Below are 13,287 nucleotides of genomic sequence, written 5' to 3'. Positions count from 1 at the left end.
GACGGGGGGAAACGTCGACATGATTGAGGTTCCAGCCCAATTAACTGGAGATCACTTAAATGGTCTGCGAGCTGAAGAGGTCATTATGCTGAAGAGCTGTGAAGAATCCCATTAGGGCTTTCCAAAGCCGGACCTATGACTCCTCCACTTTGGTTTTCTGTTTCTCCAATAAAAAAAAGACTCAAGGCTGACCATGTCGGCCTGTTTAATAAAACGCTTTACCTCAGTTGAATCTGAAGAGAGTGTGTGTGTGTGTGTGTGTGTGTGTGTGTGTGTGTGTGTGTGTGTGTGTGTGTGTGTGTGTGTGTGTGTGTGTGTGTGTGTGTGTGTGTGTATGCATTCACTACCCTCTAAGCTACAGCACACAGAATAAGCTATGGAGAAACTTTATCCTACAACTCTGAGCTAAGCCCTGAGAAAAATACCGAAGAACAAATCAATGTTGTCCACAAACTGAGCACTGCTCACAAAACAAATACAAGAAGAATCGACTTTCACGTTAGCTCTGCAAGAGAGATGGTAAACTAAACAATGTACCAATGTTTCCCTGAACAGCCGGAGAAACACGAATTGCAACATCGATATACACAGCTGTAGAGGGGCTGGTCTTTAAACGAGATGCGCGGTGTGTGAGGATCAATCATTCATGTGCAGCGGCTCGACATGATCACGCTTCCCTGACCGTGATCATAGCAGAGTTTTCTGTGATAGCCTCGCCGTCCGACCGACATAAAACTCAACCTCCAGTATCAGAGTTCAATCTAATTGTATTTATGTGGGCTTTTTTAAAAACAGTGCCAATTAAGAGTTGTACACCAAGGAGAATAAATGGAGAGAAAAAGACATTCAACTATTTAAACATGGCCTGTGTGCAAGTATGTGTGTGTTACATACTCATTTGTTGCTCCACTTATGCAGAGTGGCAAAATGCACGATTTTCTGAGACAGTGGAGAGGCAGATAGCAGGCTCTAATTTTAAAGTAACCAACAATACAGTTGCAGCAGTCTCAGAAGATAGAAATATGATTTTCTCTGCAGGGCGCTACATAAAGAAAAAGTCATTCGTATATTTATTTGCAGCCGGACATGATTTATTCCCCTCCAGGGCAGGTGTTTGGAATAACACCTTTAAGAAAAGGATACAAATATTTATTTCTACTATTTTTTTAATCTGAATAACTGCTCAATCGTCTTAGAGGTCCGTTTGCAATGTGCAAATGTGGAAAAGAAAGAAGAATTACTTAAAGGTGGGGTAAGTTTGAGAAACCGGCTCGAGATACACTTTTTGTTCTATTCCATGGAATGCTCTTAACATCCCGATAGCAATGAATATCTTAAGTGCTTTGACAAAAAATCCATAAAAAATGTCATCTGTGGAAGCCGTAGTACTGTAAAAAGCACGACCAATCATTTTAGCCGGCCCGGCTAAAATAACTGGATGGCCTACCTGCCTGTCAGCCTTCCATCTGTGCACAAACTTATCTCGTGCCCTCATTGGTCATGTGCGCGTTCGTGTGTGTTGGAGGAGGGGCTCTATAAGGAAGTGGCAGATTTTCTCCGGTTGTGTATTTTCAAATTCTAGCGATCTCGAGCCGGTTTCTCAAACTTACCTACCCTACCTTTAAGGAAAAAAGTTAAGCACAATTGCCATGTTATGGAAAGAGTCGATGTATAAAAGACAGTAAATAAAGATGTCATTAAATAGTTATAAATAAACAAGAAGCAGCTCTTTGGGGCTAGGCTCTTTTCAAGCCCCCCCCCCCCAACCCCATCAGCTTTAGGGGAACCAAAAAGCTGCAGAATTCCCTTATACCTCTCCCAGGTGTGCGACAGGTATTCACTCTGTTTGTGATGAAAAAATGACTCCTCCTAATTAACTGTTAATATGTAATGGGGGTGCATAATGGTGATGAGCAGCAGGAGTTCATAGTTTGCCCACCTTTTTTATTCCTAACCACATCTCTTGAAGAGCCCCGATAGAGACATTGCCATATGACCTAATTATCTCTCATTAGTGGTCTCAGTAATTACAGGCCCTTTTACAGCTCCATCTCCTCGGTCTCGCATAGGAGGGGATTTCAATTAGGCTTGCCTCGCAGCTCTGCCTGCTTCACTTTCACAGCGAAGCCACTGTCACCTGTGTAGCCAAGCATAGCCAAGCAGCAGGCCCTCATGGAAAAGCTCCCACCAAAGGATATGAGTGTTTCTGCGGCTGGGTTTTATTCATTCCATATCATGCGCCCATCAATGCGACATTACAACTAGACAGCTTGAAGAGGTATCTTCTTTCAGAGGAGAGAAAGAAAATAACCTTTTAAGCCATCGTCTGCGCACAGCACATCATGAAAAATACATAAGAAACAAAGTATGTATTGCAGCCATAGATTGCAGCACATCTACTTGCTGTCACACGTAAATAGCATGTGATATGCAAAGTTTCATCTGAGTGACAGAACATTTCTCTATCAAGCTAGAATTGTCAGACACGGAGGAGGCTTGAAATTGTTGAGTAGCGTTGAGGATTTTCTCCACAGTCCCCTCCACCGTTGCTTATCATTTATCTCTCACTCCAATCCTGGTGCCAAATCAGTCACCCTAATTAACAGGTGAGGAGAAACACCAATCAATACTGCAGAGGGATAATTAACCCCTTGTGTTCGCAATCATCGCTACAAAAGGTGAAATTGAAATTGATTGAGATTACGTTTTGTTGGCTAATTGTGGCCCTCACTCGGGTGAAGGAGGGTTGACTAATGACACGTGTGCCGTTATCAGGAATCAGTGGGATGTTAGTTGGATAGGTGTTGTGTTTGATAGGTGTTGCGTTTAGGTGTGACTGCTCAGGAATGTACCAGCTAAATAATGTTATAATTTTGAAGCTACACTGGAAAATGCTCAACAGTTCTAATTGGCAATTTGGGATATAAAACGTATGAGTTTCCATACTGTTTGCACTGTGCAACATAACATTGCTTATTTCAGCATCAGGCACAAGACTAGACTACAATCCCATTCATCTATCTAACAAAATTCAGCCACAAGGGCTAAAGCCCTTCAAAAAAGAATCTGCTGCTAGAACAAGCAATATAATAACAATACCAGATTTTAAAATGTTGGTTCCATCTTGTGTTTAATAGCCTAAAAATGACTATTGTTACAAGGTTGTGTTCAAAATTACTTTAATCTTCACTACGATCCAATATATATCGTTGTTGACTGATAAATGGAGGATTGGGATTATTATTTAAAAAACATGGTTTAATTTATACATTGAACACAATATTCTTGGTATTTTTACCATTAACTTTGTATTGTTTGTTTTGCATTGCTATGTTCTTTTGTTTTGAATCATTGTGTTTAAAATGCCCACAAACGAATTTACTCCCATCTAAACCGGAAGTACTTCATGCGGAAATAAGGCGTCATTACTATCCTAATTATGATATAGTTAATATACTTAATATGAATATGCATGCGTACAAGTTCTTATAATATTCCGAATAATAAAGTTGCTATATATTAATTTGCATAACAGCCCACAAAGCCCAGGCCTAAGTAGCACAGCATACCTAGCATACCTTGTTAGCATGACTGTATTGATTCAGGTTTACAAATATTATATTTTGACCTAAACCAAAATATAATATTATTTTCAAAAGCTTTTTTTGTCTGATGCTTCGATTAATTTTAAAACAGACAGTTCAACAAAAGGATACCCAAAAAATGTCATTTTATCATTTAAATATTGAATTGTTCTCTCTTAGTAAGATCCCATTTTCAATAAAATGGCGGTCTTACCTTGACTTGAAGATGAAGTCCATTTGCCTATCCTTCTGGACAAACATTTCTATTACTTTTTTGTAAAGTCCTCCTTATGTTCTTGTAGTTTCAAAAGTCTATCATAAATCTAATCCATAGATTTATGATAAAAAAATTATATAAGTAGGGTAGACATGTGGATGTTATCCGGCTAATCAAAACGTGCATTTATCTAACAGGTACGTTTCCCACAGATCTTATTTCGAGCTATTTTCTAAAATCCTCTGGAGAAATCTCATTGCTTTTTTTGTGCTTACTTCCTGGTTTTAGGAGGCGCCACTGCAGCTCTCTCGTCTCCTCTTCACACAGCACACTTTTCGCGGCACACGTACTTACAGCCAATCAGCTCTGAATGATTTGAGATGACGTATGGTGGGGATGGTAGCTCCATGCCCCTCTGGTCATTATTTTTTGCCCACACACATTTCATTACAAAATACTCTGAGCATGCGCAGTGAAGTTTTTACAGTCACCGTTGACTTCACAGCGAGAGGAAGGGGCATAATCAGGTTTTGTCCCACATGCTCTAAACAGCTCAATAGGCACACACTGTGACTGTAGACACACTAATTAGAAGAACACAGACTAAAACAGCAATGTACAGACGAATCAGATGATTAAACATGATCTTAAAATATATTTTATATATTTTTTTTTTTTTTTTTTTTGCATTTTTGTAATCATTATTGTAATACTTTCTGCTGACACTAGGTGGGGCTGTGCCCCACCTGCCCCTAATGACCAGTCGCCACTGGACAGGTGTAGGAACTTTAGCTTACCTCCTGGTCCCTGAAATGCAGATTTATCCTCCTGGTTTGTGCAGCGACAGCAGTTAAAGTTACATCCACAGATATCCTCAAAGTCCAGCTTCTCTTCCCCGCTTTAGTGCACGGTGCCCGGCATCAGGAGTCCAATTAATCTGTCTTGTAGCTAATGACGCTAATAAGGCAGGTGCAGTTAACCCACATTGCGTCATTAAAAGCTAATTTCCACCTTGCAATGACATCTTTAAATCCAGAATTAGTTCCTGACATCGTGGACTGATACAAAAATACATTTATTCCAACCAGCAGCACCATACATACAATTTAATTCAACTTTCTTACTTTAATCAAAGCCACCGGCCACACCTGTGGGAGCAGCTGCCATGGCAACAAAGGAGCTACCGAAAGTTGTTCCGTTCAGCATAAGGTTGTTTTTTTACTTTATTGACAATTGTTTTTAACAATACGTTCTATAATTACTATGTCTTCATGAAATATAGTGTACACTAGACAGAGAATAGAAAAAAAAATAATGTTTACTTTTAGTTTATGACAGATAAACAAAAACAACATTAAAAGCATAAAGAAACACATAATAAAATGACATTTAAATACATTTCAAATCAGTCATTACAAATGTAATAAAAACAAGCATTGATTTTTTGACTATCATGCATTTTTGTATGTTTCTTAAATGAAAAACATGTATGACGTGGGTTGGACAAACACTGTGTGGACTGACTGGACAACACAAGTAGTTTCTTATTTTGGAAACAGTATTCTGGACCACTTGAAAAAGATGAGCAAAAATAGGAAAACCTTGTGCAAACCTATAAATAAATGAGTCCTTTATCATAAGAGCAAACGTGGATATGAATAATAGCAAGAGGAAAATGTGTTTGTATTTCACTTCCTGCAAGAGGCCCAATGTCAATGTTAAACTTCTGTGGGACTTTTGCTTGTTGGGATTGCTCATAGAAAAATGTTGACACAAATCATCATGACCAAAGTGCACTTAAGTAATGAGGGAGGGATTTTTGTATTGCATCCATTATCACATAGGACCTACCCTTGAGCGTTGAATCATAGGAACCAACGTTTTTAATATGAGCAAATAGGGCATCTCATTAGGGACATAGGGAGGAAATGTATTGCTGCAGCCCATGTTGCTGAGTGAAGATGATTAAACGGCTGAGTTTTTAGTGATTTTAAAGGAAAGATTTTAATATGGGGAGTCCCCGTGCAAATCAAAGCACTAAACCGCCTCCCTTGTTAATGCCCTTCTATACCGATATAGCTGTATGAGACCAAATTACAGCTTACCAAAGCAAAAACATGATCAAATCTTATGTCAAGGCCCCGGGCTAGAAACCAAAATGACTAAATATAACAACCAAACATCATACCTTTAATTATTGACCGGGTTGGTTTGAAGCCTTTTCTGTACGTCTCAACTTACATCTCTACGTTTGACAAAGCTTTTAACAATACAAGCATTTCTTTTTGAGATAATAAGCAAGACACACCCGGATCGATCTCCTTTTGAATGAAAAGTACTTTGAATTGCAAATGGTTATATGCAATCAGGTTGTAAAATGCATGCAGGCAGACTGAACCCAACTATGAAAGAAGAGCAACAACAACAAAAGGAAGAAACTTCAATGAGCATGTAAATTACTAAGTTACTGACTATAATTGGAGACGTTAAAAGAAGTCATTGATATAATTGAAAGCACTTGAAACAGAAACTCTCTGGAATTTATATTTAGTGTGTATCACCTGTCTATTTTTTCTCTTTGAGAGCCATCAGCAAAGCTCAGTTTTTTTTAAAAGACATCAAACTTCAGGTGGGTACAGCTTTGAAAAAGCGACTATAATGAGCTGTGACGCTTTTCAAAGCCGTGGACAGAAATATTTCTCATTAGGACTGAGAGTAAAGAGCAATGAGCTATCAAATATGTCTGTCTTCAGTAGCCAGGGAAAGGTAATTTGGGGATGATGGATGGCGCCAACATTGTTTGCATGAATTTTAAATCCATCCCCACTGTTAGGGAAAAATTGAATGTGAGAGGAAACAATGGCTCACCATCATTCGTCATTCAAGGGGTGTCATTTTGATTATAGTGACTGCATTGAATCCGAAATATCCAAATGTGTGTTACGTTTAATTTATTCTATTATAATCAAACAGTTCTTTGGTGTATATGGATCTGTTTTAATGCACTGTGATGGTTTTTCACCTTCTTCTATAGCATCTTGAGGTTTTGCTGCATTGAAAGTGTAGTACACCAATCAGATTCTTTATTATTATGACAATATTTCTTCGGGATCAAAAAAGACTGGAGCTGATTTTGTGTTGACTAAAACATAGAAGAAGCAGTGGACAAATGCTAAGTTTAGATTTGTGAGGCTATTGGCAGGATCGGTTTCCAACATCCTATCAAAGGTGTTACCAATGATTCCTAACTAAATAAAATACAGAAATGTTTTCGAGTTTTAAAATGAAGACTTTCTTCTTTGTTGAATATTGATGAGGTAGACATTAAAGGAATAAAGAGGGGTCTCAAGAGTTTCTCCCGGATAGAAATCTTGGGCTCCTATAAACCCCTGCATCCATTCACTTTGTATCTTTAGAATAAATGGTATTCTTCTGAGAAATAGAAGTTGCATTCTGGCCCGCTCTGAAAAAAGGCATCTGTCAAAAGAGGGATCCATAATGTGTTCACATAAAGTAGCAGTTATTTCCAAATATATTTCATAAGCTTTCTATCTCACAGGTGATACAAAGGCAGTAGAGTAGAAGGGTAGAAAACGTACAAATTGTCTGAAAAAACTTCAAAGATGTTACTTAAGCGCAAGTTTTATCATCAAAATGTACTTCAAGTATCGAAATCAAAGTACTCAAAATGCAGAATATCTTTTTCACAGTATTATATTGACATTATTATTCTGTATTGAGCACTAACAAATCCACTCGATAGCATATTATATTATAGTTTGTCAATGTTGAACCAATGTTATACACTTTTCAAAGTTATTTGTAGATTAGTACTGCAACATATCATATCAGCATCATGTACTTTATATGAACACTATTTCCTCTTGAAATGTAATGGAGTAGAAGTACACATTTGCATAAACTGAACATTCTCAAGTTAAAACATATGTCAAAATAGCACTTAGATACAATACTTGAGAAAATGTACTTCTTACCTCCCACCACTGCATGAATGCAGCAACCCACAATTAAGCTGCCATTAAAAATGAAAAGGTCTCCTGCTGTGTTTCCTAGACATCCATGACTTATAGAATAAGAATATAGTTCTAATACTTATTTTATAATATTGTGAAATCTCTACAACACGTTTCATAATATTGCAAGTTGCTCTAATGAGAATATTTATCACAATCAAATCTTGGACTGAGCTATAATCAAAGGCTTTATCGCACATGCACATCAGCTACAGGATCCTCCAACAATGCAAAATAAATACAATTGTAAATAAAATAATAAACTCCAGATAAAGATCAAATATATAGATAAGGTATTTCAACTGAATTTAAAATACAATAATGTACAGTAGAAGGGGAATCTGCATATAGGGAGATGTACGTTGCATAAACAGATGTGTATGTATAATGTATGAACAGATGCAAGGTTCAAGGCTTTTATTGGTCATACGAACATTGCTACAGTGTAGTTATGACGATGAAAATCTTAGGTCACAGGCTCCTCCAACAGTGCAACACAATAAAAAGAAAATTGTGCAAGTAAATAGTAAATACAAAAATAAAAATAGTAAAAAAAAAATGAAATAGTGCAATAAGAGTCTATATACAAGTTATTGGAATATGATATATTAGATAAATAATTTCTAAGTAGCAGGCATTACCATTATGGCATTAACATAAAAAAGAAATATAAATATGTGCATTCATTGGGCGCCATAAGCAATGACAGCTGTCAACATATTGGAGGCTCTCACTGTGAAAGGTAATGGCCAGTAAGGAGAAAATTGGACATGTTTCTTTTTAAAATGGATTGAACCTGAACACAGTGACGCGCTGACACCGGGGATCCTGAGTGACTGCAGCTTAGTGAGAGATGACATGACAAGCGCATAGTGCTTTCTGCTGCACATCCCCGCTGTCAGGAGTGACCCACTTTCCCTACTCTAATTGCAATTCCCTCTTTAAAACTGTATTACTATGCACAAAGGAGGACTCGTTGTGCAAACACAGTAGGTCTTTAATGTCGAAAGAGTCGGGTGGGTTTATTACGTAAAACACAAACAAATAAGTATTTACAAAGCATTGCTGCACACAACATGTTTGTTCATATGTGTATGTGGCTGTTTGCAAATTCTGGGGCCAGATGCTCTGAATAAAGTGGCCCTCAAGGGGAACCTGAAGGCCACGTGAGACCTGCTCCTATATCTGACTCTAGAGACCAAAACTAATGGTGCATTCAGGCACGTCTTGTCAGTTTGTACAGTCAAAATGTCCTAATTATCTCCAGTTAAGTTGCTCCAATACCCAGTGAGGTGTGAAAACGCTCCATAACACCCAAGATAACAGCATGAGTCGTGACATTTAACCAATAGTGTGGCATAATAATGAAAAATATACTTTTGTTTATTTATTTGTCAGAGACAATGCAAAAAACACTGTAAAAGGTTACAATAACTTGACACAGATACATATTTCTACATATTTCAAGCCAAGACACATTTTGTACCCGTGTCCCTGTAAGACTTGTCTGAACGTTGATGTCATTGTTCCCAAATGCACATCAAATAAATGGTCACACAAAATATATAATGATAATATTCCCATCATTTTACACGTGTGTGTGATTGTTTGCACTGTGTATGTTACATATACTATATGTCACTACTTGTAGATGTGCAAAATAAGGCATGTTTGTCTATGTGTGTCTGTTCCTCTAACTGCTGCTTGAATCAATAATATGATTTATAAAAACATATACTATTTCAAAAGTGGCACGCATGTAGAAGTAGTTTTACGTTTGGTACTTTTATATATTGATGCTATTTTTTTCCTTTCACTGAAGTACACATTTGAATGGAGTACTTTTACTTTCTGTAGTATTAGTGTTCTTGCTTTAGTAAAATATTTGAATACTTCATCTTCCTCTGTTTAAGTGTTGCAAATCACAAAAAAATTTCAAACCCCTGGTACGATGGGATATTGTGATATATCTCAACGATACAATTTGTACTAGGAGGTTGTGGCTCAGTCGGTAGTGCGCTGATCTTCGGATCACGGGGGCACTGGTTCGAATCCCGCTGCAGTCAACATTCCGCTGTGTCCTTGGACAAGACACTTCACCCCAAATTGCTCCTGTGGGGATTGCCCACAGTATTGAATGTATGTAAGTCGTATTATGATATATTGTGAAATATGCAACAGGTACATTTAAAATAGTCTGTGTTGCTTTTAAATCGGGTGTTATAGTGATTTGTTGCATTGGGCTAAAGCATGTTTTCCATGTCATGCTACTGAAAGTGTGAGTGGACACAGGAAATATTTTTAATTGAAGTATAAATAGACAGCATCAACTAAAAGAAAAAGGCCTTCTGGTCATCCTGTAATTTATTTACTGCATTTCTGTTCTCATGGGTCCAAACTGCAGAACCAATTGTTAAGTGTCTGGCTGAGAAAAAAAGAAGCCTCACACACTTCCTGTTTTCCTGCTGGGCCTCACTCACAGGGGATTCTCCACAAATGAATAATAGATCTTCTCCACTTAATTTGGAAAGCAGCTGTAATGAGGCTCTTTTGCTCAGTGTTTTCCACTCTGGGCACGTGCCATGAGCGCTGTGTGGTTCAATTCTAACTGTTAATGGGTTGTGGTAAACATGGCGTAAGGGCAAGAACAAATTATTCATATTTTAAGGGGGTGTAAATTGACTGATTTTTTTTTACACAAATTAGCCCAGAGTGGCAGCAGCCTGAATATCAATATTGATCTTGTGACTTAAAGACTGCATGAATCTTAGACATATTTATATGCCCAATACATCACACATTAAAACGTTTCTTTAAAGGTCACCTATTGTGCAAAATCCACTTGTTCATGTCTTTTATACATCAACATGTGTCCCCTCTGTGTAAAGAGACTCTGAAAGTTTCAGGAAAAAAGATTCTCTCTTTTTTTGTCCTGATCCATTTATATAAAAACCTGTCGGAAAATGAGCTGATCAGATTTTGGCCACTTTATGATGTCATAACGATTTTTTGGCTTGTGTAACCATTAGCCAATCACCAACCAAGGTAACCCCCCCCCCCCCACACACCTTATCACCTGAATCTCCTCCTAGAGCACCATTGTGTTCTTTTTAACCAAATATCTCTCAGAGGGGCGTGGGGAGTGGCTCCTTATTTTCATCTAAAGTAACAGACAGAGAATCAGCACTTTTGAAACAGGGCTGAAACAGAGGGGATTATGGGATGCTGCAATGATCTGTTTTGTGTTTGGAGCCAAACACTTCAGAGACATGTTTGTATATATCTGAGACCTATAACAAAGTAATGAAAAACAGTATAATAGGGGACCTTTAAATCTAATAAAGGTAGCATTTTAAGCTCTATTAATCATATTTTAATATTCACGCTCAGGCAAATGACTATATGAGAAATATGGAAGGTGTCACTTTTATGACAAACTCAGTAAGATTTTTCAAAAGCTCTGCAGATCTTTGGAGATTTTAGCTTTACTTTAGGGTTCAGTATCACTGCAAACGTAAAACAGTCATTTCAACATATATTCAGATTGCCTATAACCAAACGTCAGAAAAACACATTTAATGAGTAGCTGGGGACATCTTCCAGATCTGTCAGAGATTCGACTCTCAGTGATTGGAGTAGATAAATGACAACTATGGTGATGTAATGTTTATTATTCATAGATCGCTAGCTTCCTACATCAATGAAAAAAAGCAAGAGGATAATGGCCATCAATGGGGAAGAACTTGGAAGGGTTCAATATCAAAGACCATGTTGTTTAAAGCTGATATAATGTCCTTAATCAAGGTATTTATTTGACGTATTAAGGCAACTGGTTGGGGGGGGTAAACGGGGGAGGGGGTTATATATAGAGAAAAAATACTGAGGGATTTCATTTTAAATCTGTGATGTGTGGAGGTGGATCCAACCTTACGAAGTGAAGCTATTTTACAGTTTTTTTTCTTGAGAATTTGTGAATTTATTTCTCTTAAATTACCATTTTACACTCAGACAATATTCAAGTTTTTGTTCGTAAATGTGTATTTTCTCACATAGATTTACCACTTTAGACTCAGAGAATATTGGATTTTGGAATTGGTCTTTCTCGTATCGCAGACTTTAACCTCAGATGTCTGAGCTCTTGACTGAAATATATGGCTTCAAAATCTCAGAGATTATGAGTTATTTTCTCAGAAATGTACTTTAGAGAATTCAAAAATGTTGCCTCGTATACTTGAATCTCTGAGAGTATCTAAATGTAATCCCAAATATTCTGAGTTAATTTCTCGATATATTGTGCATGTATTCAGCTCCATAATCAATATGTCTTCCTAAAATAGCCCTTATGTCACCATATTACAAATAGCTTGAACACACTGCCTTTAAGCCACCTTCTGTTTCAAACTCCTCTCCTCCTCTTACATGTGTGGAGGATGTTAGGAGGAGCAGGGAGGAGGAATAAAACCCATTAAACTGTGAGAGTAAAATACAGCGACACACAATCTCACTGTAATTTTACCATAAAACAGTCAGCCATAGTCGGATGTGAATTTATTGAGGAGTCGTAACGTTTTACTGCTGCTACTCCGCACTGGATAGTGTCACAGTTTCTCGGAGCTGTTAAGATTATGATCCTGGATGATGAGTTACAACGCAAACAAGCCATAACCTCTGTCCAATTATTTTAATTAATGGTAAAAGATTGCAATTAATGACCAATTGCAAGCCATAAAGAAGCAGAGGGTTCCTGCAGAATAATAATGGGAATTGTATTAATGAGCTTGTAGTTAAAAAAGAATTGTCGAGAAAGAATCCATTTATCTTTTGGGGGGAAAACAATGGAAATAACAGAGGAGGAATGTCATTACATACATTTACTAAAGTGTTTCTTTCTTCTTCTTCGACTCCACTACAATTCATAACAAAATATTGCACGTTTTACTTGACTTCATTTAGCTATAAGCTTTAGTTACTTTGTCCAAATAAGAATATATGTTTTTCCTCTGCGTCATTTACTGTGTACGCAGTAGATGATGACTTCTTCAGTGTTTTTTATTTTTTTATTTCTATTGCATTTATTGCATACTTTTCTACATTAAATACTAAGCTATACTTCGCTGATTACACTTACCAATGGTGCAATTTTGAAGTATTGACTTCCATTAAAAGCTACTTTATTCTTCTACTCCACTACATTTAAAAGCTAAATCATCAATGTGTACTGCACTACCTTTATTTTACTGCTTTAGTAAAGAGTTTATTTAAAACTGCAATATATTACAAAGTCTTAAAAATCATTATTTTGTCTGTCTACCTCAGTAAAATGCTATTTGACAATCTGATAGTGACATCTATTACATGTCACTTGTTAGACGCTTTTATCCAAAGCGACTTACATACTTAATACTGAGGGCAACCCCCACAGGAGCAAGTGTCTTGCCCAGGGACACAACGA

The sequence above is a fragment of the Trematomus bernacchii genome, unplaced genomic scaffold (assembly GCF_902827165.1).
Source record: "Trematomus bernacchii unplaced genomic scaffold, fTreBer1.1, whole genome shotgun sequence".
NCBI classification, from domain to species: domain Eukaryota; kingdom Metazoa; phylum Chordata; class Actinopteri; order Perciformes; family Nototheniidae; genus Trematomus; species Trematomus bernacchii.
This window is presented reverse-complemented; position numbering follows the sequence as displayed.